This window comes from Clarias gariepinus, chromosome 15 (assembly GCF_024256425.1).
Source record: "Clarias gariepinus isolate MV-2021 ecotype Netherlands chromosome 15, CGAR_prim_01v2, whole genome shotgun sequence".
NCBI classification, from domain to species: Eukaryota; Metazoa; Chordata; class Actinopteri; order Siluriformes; family Clariidae; genus Clarias; species Clarias gariepinus.
Genome location: NC_071114.1, coordinates 18,668,176 through 18,685,322, shown reverse-complemented (window position 1 = coordinate 18,685,322; position 17,147 = coordinate 18,668,176). Strand labels below are relative to the sequence as shown.

The window sequence follows — 17,147 nt, the reverse complement described above, 5'->3', positions numbered from 1 at the left end:
GAGGTCTCATCCTCAGCGTCTGGACGAGCCGTGACTTGACTCTCATTTCTGCATCCTGAGCTTTTCTTCCCGCCTTGTTTAAACTCCAGTTGTAGAATTTCACAACAAGCTCATAAACGCGGGAAAACAAACCATCACTTTCTCAGTGTGTGTGTGTGTGTGTGTGTGTGTGTGCGTGTGTGTGTGTGTGAAATGCAAAGAGAGCCAGAGTTAAGGAAACACTCACTAAACGACGGGGCCTCCATGGGAACAAGCTATCTAGTTCACACTTCTTTAACTGGCATTGTAAAACCCAACCCAATCCAACAGACACACACACACACACACACACACACACACACACAGATGACAAGTGCATGCAACAGTTTGCAACATCTGCTCTCCCTGTATTTGTGTGCAAGCGTGTGTGTGTGTGAGGCAAACACCCTCAGGCTGCCAGTTCCTTCACCTCCCACTGTTAACATCTGCTCCGTTTAATGCCGCTGTGTTACTCCGATACACTGATTCATGCTAATAGAATCAGACGCCTCTTATCACCCGACACACTCGCCTCAAACAAGCCGTGCTGATGGATCACCACTAATAACCCTGAACTCAGACACATACACACACACACACATACAGTTTTCACAGTTTACTTAGAAATGATCTACAGAAGCTACTTAGAAAACGTATGCACACAGACAAACCACAACATTAACACGTATTTTTACGATTAACATGTAATTCTTTATTGCTCAGTTCTATTTGACTACCTGCTTACAGTGGTGCGGTGGGAATTAGCCACTGTGGCTAACCCACACCACACGTTACTCAGCCTTGCTGGCCATCCTGAAGTGGTAGTCTCTCTGCTTATGCAGTGGAGCATGATGTGAGCAATTACCCTGTATGTTTAAATGGGGTTTCTGTATAAGGTTTTTTTTTTTTTTTTTTTTTAGAATTTGATAAAAAAAAAACACAATTTTAATGAAGTTCTATTCAAATATGATATCCATATCCTCAACGTTTGCATCAAACCAGAGGAAAAATGAGTTACTCTAAGCGATTTTACATTGTTTAAAAAAAGTATAGTAGAAGTATGGTATGGAAATTGAGAGTACAGTATGTCTGTAAGAATTGGAGGTATGTGTGCAGGCCAGTTGCCAATCAAAATTTCAAAACTGCAAGATATCCATGTGATCATCCAGGCGCAAAATCTTTAGACATTCAGGTGATTATTTGCACTCTAAAAAATGATTCTGTGGCCTTGTAAATTTCACAGTTATAAAAAAGTTATGTTACCTTAATAAAATCTCTAAAAGTCACATACATGATTGTTTGAGTTAGACAAATCAAAATAAATGCCTAAAAAAACAATTATTCATTTTGTCTTAAATTTACACTATAATTTAAGTTTACTTCACTAGTAAAAATCAGTATTTGACTAACTGAATTATATTTTTAACATGCACTTAATATTTTTTGATACATTTCAATCAAAATATCTGTTAATGGAGTAATTGTACTGATTAGTTTCAAGAACTACAATTATAAATTATTTCAACTCAATATTCTTTATTTTTAACAACAAAAACTTAAATAATTGAGTAAATTGCCCTGTGCAAGTGCTCATGGGAAGTCTGGTGTAACATCAGAGCAGAGACAAGAAGGCTGTGAGGATGTGAGAATGGACATGAGGCACCTGGAACATTCTGGAACATTCCTTACAAATCCTGGTGAGTAAACAGCTAACACAAGTTACTGTAATAATGACTGTCTGCCTGCACACACAACTTTATAGTGTGTGAGTTACTGTTCTGAATCCTGTCACAGCCGAGCTCCAGAGCTAACGATAGCTAGCAACAGGCCAGTCCTGGGGTTCATAGTGATTTAGCTTGTTTGTTCCAACCACCAAACTGCTCAGCTAAAGCGCGTTTAATACAGACACTTAAAATCTGGTGTAAAAGGAGAGATTTAACACCGAGCAGCAGCGCGTGCATGTCCGGGTTTTTTCCGGGTTTCTCGGTGTAACCGGCCGCGGTTGTGCCGCAATATTTGAATTTCTCCCGCCAAATGCGGTGATTTTGCGCAGCCTACCGCCACTGTGGCGAGGATATAAAACTAGCATGTGTACCGGTCCACCTCACACACTGAACCGCGAGTCTGCTCGGTCACTCCGACACTTTAAGGAAAAAACTCAGAACAAAGCAGGTTTAAACAGCAGAAATGAGGTGCAGTGTCCGGACTCTGGTACTGTTTTATCCGTTACTGTATATGAGTATTTTTTAACATGATTAAACACTAAGCAAGCAGCAGCAGCAGATGTTATAAAATAAATGTGCTAAGTACTGTACTAGTAACTAAAGCTATGAAATATAAAGATTTAGTGAAAATACAACATCTCAGAATTAGAATTGGGAGAAAGTAATATGAAATTAAAATATTGAAGTGAAACATTATGTATGTTCTGATATGTAAGTAAAAGAACCTAAAACTGATTGATTTTGTGTGTGTGTTTGTGTGAAACATGTTATATATTTTCTATATCTCTTTCACAGCACCAACACCACTAATGAAGAGAAGTTGAATAGAGATAAAACAGGAGGTAAATGTCAACTTTTTTTAAATGTTACAGAAGTATTAAATGTGTAACCATTGAATCAAAGATAGAAATAGACTATTAGTCCAAAAAGTATGTATTTGAACGGAAGTACTATTTTACCAGTCTGGTAGACTTTACAGTAACAGTCACACTTGTACTTACTTGTATACTATTGTTCCTTTTTTAGGTGCCAGCTTATGGGATGGCGGTGTAAGCTCTGCACATTTGTCGTATCATCAAAAGGAATTTCGATCATTACCGAGTAAAGCATGGTACTGTTGGTCATGGATATTTAGTGTCCTGTCTTCATTTAGACTGTCATTGCTTCTTTAAGACCTGAGAAGGTCTGCACACACATTTGTATGGATCCCACAGTTTGCAGGAAACTGAAGTGTGAAGGTGTGCAATCTTTCAGATGTAAAATGTGACTCATTAGATTCTAATACAAAAGTCTACTTTCCATGTGTTAACTGTATAATACTTGTGGCAGGAGTATTGTTTCTGAAACTGTTTACTAATAACATAAATTCAGCTCTTTGTTTATGATCTTGTTACATGTCATTTGCAAAGTAAACCAGGTTGAGTTTAGACTTCATGTCTTGTCCAATTTGGCAAATAAATGTTTAATTAAAATGAAAATGTGTGTATTGTTTCTTTCATTCAGTTAAAATATTTAGTAAATGTAGCACATTTGTTTATTAAATAATAGTATAATTTTCAGTATCTTCTTCCTTCCATTTCAATTATATCTACTCAATTATTTTACTCATTTTCACTTTTCATTAACTTCTAATTTTCATTACATTTACTCAATTTTGTACATCATTGTACTAAATATAGTTATTCAAGTCTACTTAATTTTTTTACTGACTTTTACTCAATTCATGAAGTATATTTTACATGATTTTTATATTTTTTTATATTTACTCAATATTTTTAAGTGTAAAAATGTTTCACCAAAAAAATTGAGTACAGCACAGTTTTATTTTTTAGAGTGTGGGTAATGGAACCCTTCTCACACTGCACAATACACCACACCAGTTGGGCTGAAATTCAGCCCGGTTTTATAAACCAAATCTGAACAGTGTCTGTTCAATTCTTGTCCAGTTCTTCCACTTTCTCATCTATACTACACTCTGCTCAAACAGCTCAGCTTCCTAAGCTTTCATGCTAACACCACCAAGTACTCAAATTAGCTTAGTTAATTATTAATCATTATTAATATGATGTTGAATATTATTTACAAATGTTGAGAGATAGTCTGAGATCATTCATTTGTATTAAAATTAATCATTATTATTGTATTAAATTCTGTCAAAAGCGAGCTTTAACAATAATAATTACAATATCAATATTACTTTTCTGCTGCAACATCAGAGTGGCACATAACCACCAACTTTAGTTTTTTTGGATAGTGATTGAAAAAGCAAAATTTAGCTTGTTAGAAAAACCTTGTAAAAAGCTAAGATGGTTTTAAAATGTTATTTAAAAAAAACTTTAATATTTAAAAGCTAAACATCACCTTTGTCTTGGATCACATGGTTATTCATGCAGAAAATAGCAAATATATGAAAATATAATAAATGCCTAAAATAAATCTCTGTGGGGCACCTTTTGTTTAATCTGCAAAACATTTCATCAACACATTCCCTGCTTTATGTGGTTATTTACGTTGTCTTTCCAACTTCAAAGGTTACAACAGCTTAAAAATATATGTCCACTTCTACCTGTTTTACCAGGCTGAAATCTAGCACCAGTTGAACTTGATCAGAAAAAGTTTAAAAGAAATATTTGTTTTTTTCATCAAGATTTGACTATAGATGAAATGACCCCATGCTGGAGTGAAGAACAATCACACTGACCAAAAATTGTTGCAGAGACAGTCGAAAGAGCTGTCTCACACACACATGACACACACACACAAAATCAATAAAAATGATCTTGGAGTCCATACGCTCCATCTTGTGGCTTACGAGGCCATACTGTACAATGAAGCAGCCCGAGTGTGTGTAATTTGTCAATCTAATCTTCAGCACTCTTGCATTGATTTTTTTTCTCTCCTCCCTTTTTGGACTTTTTTAGCCTCTAGTCATTACAGGCACAAAAAAACACACACACTTAATCATACGGTGTGTTAATGTACGGGTCACGATGATGTCCATTTTCTTGCCCTCTGGTAATTTTGTTCCTTTATACAGCTTTGCTCTAAAAATCTTTTTTATAGGTCAGCGGCCTCTCTTTTCTGAAGATGGGGTTGTCCGAGGCCATCCATTATTTTCTGAAAGAATACTTTTTAGAAAAAAAAATCATTGGAAATTATGTTTACGTGAGGTGAGTGTCACTTATCTTTTTTCGTAAACTGATAACATTAGCTCTAGCACAGCGCCAGAGAATTCTCAAAAAATATATAAATTTTATAATAAATCAGATGTTTATATAGTAACCGTTCATTCACTAGGACTTGTAAAGTAAACACTCCACATTATTGGATTTAAAACATTGTGACTACTAGTGAAGTTTTATACTAGATGTTTATTTAACATTATGCAAGGAATCTCTACAGGTAAAACTACAATTTTATGTTTTTACCATATTCGCGACAGAAAAGTTTAGACCTCATGTTTTTTGTGATAAAAGTACAAAAAAAATATACACCTTAATAAATGCTTCAATTACCTTTGATTCAGGGAGAAAGAATTCAATGTAAATTTTTAAAGAAAACATGTTTGGGTTAAATAGCACCTCAATAATGGAATCACCCAGTTATATAAATAAAAAATAAAAACAATATTAATACAAATATGCTAGGACCCAAAATAGCCCCTTGTGGGACACCAATTGTTTTATATCATTAAAACATTGTTTCAACATGTTTTATATTTTACATGATCATTTAAGTTTTTTTCTAAGTTTCTTTTGTAACATTCTGACCTTGAAAAGATTTCTTTTTTTCCGTTGGCCATCTGCTGAGGTGTAGAGTTTAGTTTTTTGTTTGTTTATCTGGTTTTTTTTGTTGTGCAGAAACAAAACAACAACTGTGCAGACAACTGTAAAGACAAAAGGCCTTTTTCAAAAATAAAGTGTAGATAGATAGATAGATAGATAGATAGATAGATAGATAGATAGATAGATAGATAGATAGATAGAGGGGGAAATAATTGGCTTAGTTTTGATTATGTTTATATGTGGCAGATTTTTTAAGCACAGTGTATACATGTAATGGGTATTAGCAGAAGAAGGGAACTTATCTGCTAATCTTGCATGATGTAAATGGTAAAAGCTTTTGCATGTCACAAATTTATTAGAAACACACATTACACTCTATACTTGTTTTTATAGTCTGCACTTGTTTGCACTCTCAAAGCACAAGGGACTCCTCATTATCTTATGCAATTATCCTGTTGCTCTTGCATCCTTTCCAAAACCTTTCCATTTATATATATATCTGTCACGAATATGGTAAAAACATAAATAAATATATATATATATATATATATAGCCAATGCTATCATTTACACCCAACCCTTGAAGAAGAAGAGGAAGAAGAAGAACAAGAACAAGAAGACGAGTGAAAGAAGAGACCTCCTGTCTGATGGCATGTGTGTCGCTGTTGGCTCTCCTCGAGGCTTTAGCCTCCTTATCGGCTTCAGTCGAATGTATTTCTTATCAGGGAAAAAAAGAGGGCCGTGTGACAATGTGGGCCGTTATCAAATTTCCTCAGCCCAGTCGGCATGTCATTCAACTGCTCAGATGGGCCAAGCTTTGATTGATGGATGGTCCATGGCACAAAATAAAAAAAAAAAAAAAACAGGATCAACAGCTTTGCACTTCTCGGTCCTCATCGTGAAACATTCCTGTGTGACAAAAGCAGGATTACGGATGCATTAGCTCTCCATTGACCACGCGCCTCCTGCCCCTGTCAATACTTTACACATAATAACCTGAAGAGACGATAAGGAGACAAAAGGAAGGGAGATAGGAGTGAGCAGGAAACGAAAATAAATCAATAAAGGGGGAAACTTTTCTTTTTTTTTAAAGATATCCCCACACACATACATAGACACACTGCTGAAGTGAGTGAAGAGTGCATGGATGGATAATGGCCTCTGACATAAGCAACAATAGTCCAGAGGCTTCATCCGACCTCCAAAGTGACACTCAAGACATTCAATTACTCCATTAAATCCAAGGATTGGAGAGGCAACCAGTGATGTGGGAAATCTTAAAATCATCTTGTTTACAGCTCACTTTCAAATCTTTTTTTTTTTGTTGCAATGTATATGGAATTAAACAATTTTCTTTAAAAAAGTAAACAGACAAATGTCAATCTCTTCAGATGCATTATCTGTGATGGCACTTCAGTTGGTACTTCTCAAATCTGCGACAGCTCAAGGAAATGACAGTAAGAGCCAGAGGGCCGAGAATAATTGTTTCAGCAATCACAATTAATTAATTTTCTCCTCTGATTCGGCCTTGCTAAGCCTCAAGAGCTGCGGGTAATATCAAATAAATAAAGAAATAAAGAAATTAACAAAAAAGGTAGAGATGCATGCTCTGGAAAATTAATGAGAGACGAGCGTGTTTCCGTCTGTAGGGGGCTGACGCACAAAGACACAATAAGCGCAGGAACAAACAGCACCGTTTAAAAAAAAAGCTAACCGGGAAACACAGTGAGCAAATTCAATTACAGAAGTAATTAGGAGATATAGGGCAAGGCTGCCTTTTGGGACTGCGCCAGAAAACACGAATTAATAAGAGAGAATGGGCCGAGGCCGTTGTAGTAATTAAGAACCAATCACCTATGTCAATGAATGGCGGGAAAAAAACAGAATGAAAAAAAAAATTAATTCAGTGATCAAATGAAAAATATTTTTAATACACCAATTTCATTTTAAAAGACTAATTTCTGGAAAGATAGCAAGACATAATGTCTACAAAATGTGCTGCGCCTACTTACGGCATTTATATTGCTAATTAAATTTTTGATCATTTGCTGAGAAGGAAATTATCTGTCAAGCAGCACTTCACTAATACATACCTGTGGAGATCATATGGCCCTGAAAGTGGGACTTAATCTCCTTTATTTGAGACAATAGTCAATAATTGGTTATATAAGAATAAACTGTTATGTGACTTATTAGCCTCTGAGTTGTTTAAGATAGAAATATATGCATATGTATGTGTAGAGCATGTGTGTATATCTGTGTGTGTGTGTGTGTGTGTGTGTGTGTGTGTGTGGGTGTGTGTGTGTGTGTGTGTTTATTTTTGGTTTTACTTGTAAGTATGTAAAATGTTCCTTTTCTGTGTCGTATGGTACTTGATTTGTGGATGATAATTCTCTGCACAAATTCCTTTATTTCCTTTTTTATTATTGATGTATTATTGATTTTGCTAAAAATTGAAGGAATTGGATGGATCGATGGATGGATGGATGGATGATAGATAGATAGATAGATAGATAGATAGATAGATAGATAGATAGATAGATAGATAGATAGATAGATAGATAGATAGATTATAAAAGCAGTAGATGAAGGAGGTGGAGAAGAATATTTAATGACTAAATAAAAAAATTTATCCATGACTAAGTGTCCACTATTTTCACATTTGCAGGAGATCCTCAAATAAACACAGTATAAATATGAATTTATGGTGATTCTTTTTATTTTACTTTTACAAAAAGTGTTAGAATTTGAGGCATGTGAAGATTTAAGATCTGAGAGAAAATCTAATTTTGTCATATTCAAATTGATCTGAGAGCGAAAGGGACACTAAATATGGAACCTCTGATGTGAATTTTCAAGTTAAAGATTCCCCGTCGGGATTAGTTTCATATTCGTTTAAACTGAATTTACATATTCATACGTGTTAGTGGTTTAAAAGCCATTTTAGCAGCAATTTGATTCTAAAATCGCCACTTAATATTATCAGTGCTGAGGATCAGTGGCAATTGCAACAGAAAAGAGCCTGAAAGGAAGGGATAAAGCTAATACAAAAAGACAGCAAAATGAGGTATATCGTTTACTGTGAAGAGGCAAAAAGCCAAAGAGAACGAACGATATATTTTCAAAATGAGTTTTATTAATATTAGCCATGAGCTTCTTCACTTCTAAAGTCAAAACTATGCAACAAACAGACTTAGCAATGCGATTAGCGCCTCCAATCTGTCCATATAGCTTCTACGATTAAACTCCTCATCACACTTTCTCGTTTTTTCCTTCGTTTATGTGCGGCCTTAAAACGATTTAGCCTGCCACCAGCGTTAGCACAGACAGCTAATTTCCTATTCACAGCGTCTATTGGAGCCCCATTTGGATAAATGAGAGTGATTAAAAACCAAGATTGCGACAACACAAGATGTCACTCAGCATCGTTCGAGGAACATCTGGTGTCAGGCAGACCTGAGAACGTTTTTAACGGTGGGGAGAAAATGAGAATTTTTTTTGTCTCCCTCTCTTCACATCCTGGCATCCGCATTCGCACACACACCCACGCATACATACACACCGGGGCTTTGGGTGTGTGCCAGCGAGTCGGCCATCTGTGTCCTTTAACCCTCAAGATGGCAGATGTGGAGATTCACGCTGATTTGGAGATTCAGCTGGATCTCGCGAGCCTTCGCCCCCTTTTTTTTAAACAAACATCAAGTGCAAAAACGCTTCCTGTCATTCAGAACCGGCCTCAATGAGCCAATCGACACGGCACCAATTTAGACAAGCGCTTCAATTAATTCACTTTTTCTTTCAATATGGGGAGGAAATTGGGGTGAAATCTGAGACTTTGAGGCAACACCAAATGTTTTAGCATCTTCGTCACTTAAAAAAGAGGAAAACTAGCATGTCTTTGCGCAATGGTAAAAAGTGTTTTTAGGATTTGGTATCAGGTCTTGTGCAGTACAAGGATGAGGCCATGATTTGAGTGCCATTTAGCCCTGGAAGAATTCTTGAAAAGTGATTTTTTTTTAAATGTCTTCAAAGATTTTCTGACACTTTTACACCATATTTAATATAAGATAAATTAATGCATTTAAATGTGAAAGAAATGTTGATCCATTTCATTTTACTGCTTATAAACTTTATTTTGCTCTTTGACATTATAGACATTTTAATCACTTACACAAAAAGGATTTTTTTCAATAAATAATGTATAACTCGGGAAAGAGAGCTGTATTTTCTTCTTTCTGTGATTTGCAGCAAATTCCCACAATATGATGCAACTTCCTTTAAACATGTGACTTGTACCATGGAATACTTTCAAATATTTTAAAAGCGGTGAATGTGTTAAAAAATAAAGCATAATTAAAAAAATTTTGTTTAATATTTAAATTTAATTGAATACAGTATACTTTAGCTAAAAATATTTGTGATTACATGATCTAATGTTATATACTAATTTGGAAATGTAATAATATATAATGACATTTCAGTTGTTAGAATTTATTTGTAATTTAAAATCTTTAACACTTAATATTTCCTGACATCCTCTGCATTAACCAATTTTTTTTTTTACACACGTTCTGACATTTCTTTAAGTTCCGAACATGCAAAAGTCAGACGATCTCACACCTTCGGTGATTACACAGAGCACTTGCTAGCTCTCACAAATTGCATCAAACCCTTCCTCCTCCTTTTTTTGGTAATATCACGCTCAGTATCGTGTTCACCTTGCCGACTCTCATTCTTTACCCAAATGACAGTGTTTTTGTCCAGGTAATGGCACTCATTTTCCCCCCTGAGCACAGCGGTGGCTTCACTTATCATCAGACAGAATCATGAAGAGGCTTCTGGGGGGAAAAGGGTGAAAAACTTTTGTGATGCCTACACAAAACCAATATGGTCATCACAAGCCTTATATCATTGAGTCTTTCCTGATTTTTTGACAGATCAACGTTCTCTCAATTCTATGCAAGATTAGTATAAACAATAAAGCAAACAAATCCAATTTATTAGCTCAAATAAAAAGATGTATGAAGCTTATGTAACTGTACAAAGCTGATCATGTAAATGAATTAAAAATGTAAATTAACAACTAATATATCATTATATCAAGCCTTATATCATTGAGTCTTTCCTGATTTTTTGACAGATCAACGTTCTCTCAATTCTATGCAAGATTAGTATAAACAATAAAGCAAACAAATCCAATTTATTAGCTCAAATAAAAAGATGTATGAAGCTTATGTAACTGTACAAAGCTGATCATGTAAATGAATTAAAAATGTAAATTAACAACTAATATTCACACACACACACACACACACACAAATGGAGTCCACTTTCATGATCATTTATGTAGTTATCTCATCAGTCAGTATGTAGCAGCAGAACAATGATACAGATACAGGTCTAGAGCTTCAGGTAATCTCCACATTAAGCATAAGAGTCAGGGAAAATCAAAAATGTGATCTCAGTGACTTTAACCAAAGCATGGTTGTTGGTACCAGACGAGTTCATGCGACATTTACAAAGAGTTTATTTCGAATGATGTGGGAGATCTGAGGAGAATGACCAGAGTAGTCTGAGCTAAATGTGTACACTGACAGAAAGTATAGAGCAACTCCAATAACCACATCGAGCAGAAAAGCATCTCATTACACACAGTACAGCAAAAGGCAGATACAGAGGCTACAACACTAAAGGATCACATCAGGTTACACTCCTGCAAGCCAAGAACTGAAATCTGAGGCTATCATGGGCACATTTTCATCAAAACTGTGTTGGTGATGTTTTTATTAATCTTCAGCAGTCCAGTTTAGGTGAATCTGTGACCAGGATAGCACGAGATTCTTGTTCTTGGATGGAATTGATGTGGTCTTCTTCTGCTTTTGCTCACCCACATCAAGTTTTGAGGTGTGTAGTGGATCCAGTCTGGTCATTCTCTTCTGATCCCAGGTGGTTTAGCCGGGAGACCCTCCATTACCAGTTTTTTGTTTTTCTATTGTGTTTGAAAATTCCAAAAGATTAGGAGTTTCTCAAGTACTCAATCTAGCACACAGGGGAATAACTTGCGCATCATGAAACAATATATGCAAGTTAACACTAAAGATGAATGGAATAAACATCAGCTTCTGGGAAGGTCTTTTAACACTACTAGCATTTGTGACTTAGCCTAAATAGCCTTTGGGGCAAGTTCAAGACATTCATCGAAACAGCCGCAGCTAGCCATAAAAGTTTTATGACAGAAGTTCAGCTGTCACTGGCCTCCATCAAACGTATTTTCGAAAGGTCTCTTGATCAATCTATCATGTCTAAATTGATGCATTACAGCTTTAATAAACACATACTGCATAGAGATCCCTTTCACTCTCTCTCAGTCTGGGAACGATGTGACCCATGTGTGCTTCTCCAGATTTGTGTCACGTTGTGAATCGAGTTCATGCATCTTGATTTGGCTGACAGTTAGGCTCTTTGTGATGAGCAAGTGCCCTGCAGTCGCTTGTTTCCCCCTGTGGGGGAGCAAAATTAAACAACTGTTGTTGACCCCCGTTATATGGGAACACACAGCAAGTGTAAAGTGCTCGTCATACCCTGGGGACAAAAACGGTCTTGCGGACTCCCTGGAGAGAGAGAAAGGGAGAGCAGGAATCCCTACAATCCCACTCCAACACACACACACACACACACACACACACACACACACACACTATAAAACCTCCAATACTGTTCACTCTTACAGTTCACATTTGTGCAGCTGTTTTTTTAAACAAGGCTTTATCTCTGCTTGTTTTCTCGTTATACTAACACCTTCAGGATAATGTCAAGAAGTGTATACTGAACAGTAGAAAAAATAAAAATACTGTTTTCAGTGTAGACCAAAACGGACAGAAAAAAATAGTTTTCAAAAGAATCCATATACATGAGGGCAGAGCCTTGATCACTTAAATAATGAATGTGTGAATATGTGTGTCTATATAGTGCCCTGTAGTGGACTTCTGTAGTCCATACACTGTGATAATCCATCTGCTTTATTTCACACACATTAGTGGTTCTTTACACTTCAATGTGCCAGACACATCAGTATTCTGTAGAATTCTCTATAATGTATACTATAATATTTCTATCACTTCACTATTCCAGAAACTTTATAACTGAGTGCACTTAAGTATTCTTATATCCGTTTCTGTATATATATATATATATATATATAAAATTCTGTACATTTTTACATTCCTTACACTTCATTTGAGTTTTTATGATGATGATTATTATTTTATTTTCCAACATTCTTCTCTTGACCAACATCCGTATAATTGCCAGATCATAATACATCAAAGCTGGTTATATAAATGCTTTATGAACTCTGGAGTGTGTTGCTCTCAAATTTGGATCCAGAAGCCATGCAATAATAAGAGCATTGTTGTTTAATTAACCGGGTATGTGATTTTCTCGCTAATCCCATCTCTCCATGTCCCCTGCTGGTCAACACTGGACTCTGGAATGGCTCTGTGACTGTGTGTGTGTGTGTGTGTGTGTGCGTGTGTGTGTGTGTGTGTGTGTGTGTGTGTGTGTGTGTGTGTGTGTGTGTGTGTGTGTGTGTGTGTGTGAGGAGGGAGAGAGAGAGAGAGAGAGAGAGAGTTTGTGTGTTCATAAGGCTTAGATAGTATCTGAACACTGCATTCTGTTCTAATAAAAGAGATCAATGCATGATTACTGGGGACTAAACTGGAGCAAGTGTGCCCAGCCAATCACAGCAGAGCAATCTGCATGTACCGTAGCATTGTAATAACGCTGTGAATATAATGATAGAATGGCATTATATGATAATTGATTATAACAACATATTTATACTTTGCATGGGTTTATATTCCACATATATTTATAAAAAGTAAATATTTTATATCATTTTTATTTAAAACAAATTGTGAAGATCCTGATCAGTTTTTGTGACACCAGCTCTCTGACATCCACTGAAATCTAATTGGTAAATAGCAGCCATGTTTTGTAAAGAATCAAATATTCACTTCAAATGTGCACTTAATTAGACACACGATTAAACTTGAATTTAAACTTAATACCTCAATTTCCATGTGTAATCTGTGCAACCAATCATAAATCAAAGCCGTTCAGTACTTTAAGCTCCACCCTCACAAAGATTATTTTACCTCTGGTGATCATATGGGTCAATATTTTATACATTCAATAAAGTTTATTGGGGGTAAAACTTTGTTGAGTATTTCACCATTCATCCTAAAACAATCCTGGTACTAGTTTGCTGTAAGGGTCACACGTTATATTATGCAAATCTGATTCAAATATAAGTGGGAGGGGCTAAACTCTTCAATTTGTATTGGTTGGCATTAACTCAACGATTCAGAGGGAAGGGAATTTTTGCTTCGCTAAATAGTTCTTGCATTTAAACATAAAAAGTGTTGTACAATTAACTCACCATTTGTCTGAGAGGGTGCTAATTACTGAGCAAGTTTCCTATCTGAATGAAGAAGTCCCGAAGAAATTCCTGCAGAGCAAGAACTGATTAACTACAAAAAACTAACACGTTATACACACACGCACACGCACGTACACGCACACACACACACACGCACGTACACACACACACACACACACACACACACACACACACAGCTATATATAACGCAAAACTATTTCTGTCCATAATTAAGCAGAACTATTTTTATAGGACTTCTTCAGTAAAACTCTATTATGTGAGAAAGAGATGAGATTTCAAAATATATATTTTTTCATTAAATAAAATAAATAAATAAAGATCTGTATCATCTGGTAAGCTTTGAGTGTATTTTTCTGCTAGTTAATGTCTCGCTCTAAAACCAGGCATCCAAACCGGATGCTGTTTCCCTTGATAAAGGTCTCATGCACTCACTGTCCTTCATTGCATTAACATTCCTGGGCTTTTTTTTTTTTACTATTATTATTACAGACTTCCTTATGCTGCCCAGAACTTATGCTTTTGTTGCTGCCACTCTCTCTGAGTGCACGTAATGGCTGAAAAAAAGGGAAAAGAAATGCAACGACAAGGAGGCACAAAGGGATCTGGAAGAAAAGGAGCTCCCTCTGGCTCGTGTGGCTTTACGATGAATCCATGCAGCACTAAACTGCACTGTCCATGCCCAATCAGGGAGGGCTTTTCCTTTTTTTTCCACCTCGTTCTTTCTAGCCTGTGGCCTCTCCGTCATCCGTCATTTCTTCATCCACACTGGAGACCCTTTTTGTACTAATTGCTAGATTGCTACCAGATTTTCTACTTCACTTCCACCCTATAATTGAGCGACAATGATGGCCGAGGAGCTCAAGACTGGAGCGCGCCAGGCCAAGGCCACAGAGCAGCGATGCTTTGAGAAAATGTGTGTGTAGTAGTAGTAGTAGTAGTGCCAAAGAATCATTATTCATACAGAACACATCATGTAGAAAAAACGCAGATACAAACAGCCATAGCACCATTCTTTTGGGCTGTTTTGCTAAAAACGTTTCACAGAGCACCTGGTTAAGACTACAGGAGTCTATTAAGACTGGAAGGAAAACATCTTGAGAAGATCTCCTCTAGAAGAAGATCTGACCGTGGCAAAGCGGTCAGATATTTTGGAAAATTTAATAAAAAAATATCACAAACTGGTACAAAGAAGGAACTGTGCGAGTGAATCCTTGTGCACATTTTAGATTTTAAAAGTTCCTTTGACTTCTTCAGGTTTTAATCCAGTTTAGATACGGCTATTTAGAACTAAATATGTGTTGTTACTAGTAACCTAGAAACTCAGTATAAGGATCTGTCCAATACAGAAACTTACTCACTTTTCTATGACACTCTTGATAAGAGTGTCTGCCAAATTCCTAAATGTACGTGTAAACAAACACACAGATATGCACACACACATACATAAAAACACAGTAGACCTTAAACACACAAAGCAAAGTAAAACTCGGATTTATTAAAAATTCGAATCATTTCAACATGAGAGCAGTGATACAGTCACATACATCATGATTTGTAAACATTGCGTTAAAGTTTATTTCTTAACAGCTATAAGTTATATATTGACTATCATAGCACTACACACACAACACACATGCAGACACACACACACACACACACACACATATATATATTTGCATTAATTCGCACCTGCCATATGTGTGCTGAGCAATGAAATGCCAGTATTTTCATTGACTGTATCAAAATCTCACACTTACGGTGACACACACACCAAAAATCTCTTTAAAGCACAAACTTCACCATCACCACTCAAAGATCGGAGAACAGTCCACCCTCATCCCGCCTCCTTCTTTCCGCTGCACTACAGTTCAGAAATGTTCACACACGCACACCACACACACACACCGCACGCACTCACACAGGCGTGCGCCATCAAGACAAAACAACTCGAGAACCTTCTTTTAATTAGTGTGCACACTTTTTTCGACGATGTAATTTGCCTTTTTTTGTGGTCTGGACATACCGAGCACCTGCGACTCAGAAGAGGAATAGAGGTACCAGCATAGAGGAGATGTGTGTGGAGATGTGTGTGTTTCCAGGTGCTTACACCCACCCACACCCACCCACACACACACACACACACACACACACACGTGTTTAAAAGTGCCTGGACTTGCTGCAACTCAAAGGACACACTTCAGTTCAGCCATATCAAAACAACCTGCATGGGCCTTGAAGGCTGACCACACACACACACACACACACACACACACATAATCACTCTAGGCCAAAGTGGGAGGTCAGACAGACAGACAGACAGACAGGTGGATTGACTGACAGAGAGACAGACTGTCACTAACAGAGACAGCAAGAAATCTCCCTAAATCTTTATGACAGTTAGTAAGTTTGCTTACCTTTCCAGCTACTGATTTCTTTCTCAAGGCCTAACCGTAAATGTGCACACACACACACATCCAAGTATCAGAAAAGAAAGCCAAAGAAGAACCAGAGGAGAGCCCGAGCACCAGCACTAACGTTTCCTCGCTCTGCCTGTCTGTGACTGAGTGTACAGGGAGCTGGGAATGCACCAGGCTATAGACTTTTTGTCCAAGCCGTAGGTCTTTCTTTTCTTTTCTTTTTTTGTGACTGAAGCAAGATTAGTTCATACAAAACTCAACAATACGGCACTGAAACCCATTGTTGATATTCAACATTTTTCACATAGCCGAACAGAATAGACAATACGGCAGCCTGGAAAGCATGGACCGGATTACACGCCGATCATATCACCTTCCCTTCTTCTTCCCAAGGACGAGGCCCTGTAATCCTCCCCTTTTTTGCTGCAGTGAAGGAAATCAATATATTAGGACAGGGAGGGATGAAAGGAGGGCTTTTTTAATATCCTAGCAGGACACAAAATAGTTTTTTTTTTTACACTCGGGGTACCCAAGAAATTGGAAACAGGAGCACACATCTTGTGGAAGAACTTCTAGTTGCATTGTGTGGGATAAGGGACTATTTTTGAAATGTTGCACCATACAAGATAAATTCATTTACAAAGTTATCATTAAAATGTTTTCAATTTCAAGCATTGGGAATTAATAATAATAATAATAATAATAATAATAATAATAATAATAATAATAATAATAAATGAAAT

The 17,147-nt window shown here is 36.6% G+C and overlaps 2 long non-coding RNA genes across 2 annotated transcripts in view; one reads left to right on the top strand and one right to left on the bottom strand.

Annotated features, from left to right (window-relative positions):
- The window catches only part of LOC128543085 (uncharacterized), a 46,661-nt gene extending 30,148 nt beyond the window's left edge, over positions 1-16,513 (bottom strand). The window contains exon 1 of the long non-coding RNA XR_008365696.1: positions 16,402-16,513. This is a non-coding gene — a long non-coding RNA (uncharacterized LOC128543085). The remainder of the gene's footprint in view (positions 1-16,401) is intronic.
- LOC128543086 (uncharacterized) lies at positions 1,632-3,351 on the top strand. Its single transcript, XR_008365697.1, has 3 exons — positions 1,632-1,715; positions 2,538-2,584; positions 2,769-3,351. It is a non-coding gene; the product is annotated as an uncharacterized LOC128543086 (long non-coding RNA).
- Positions 16,514-17,147: the final 634 nt, after the last annotated feature.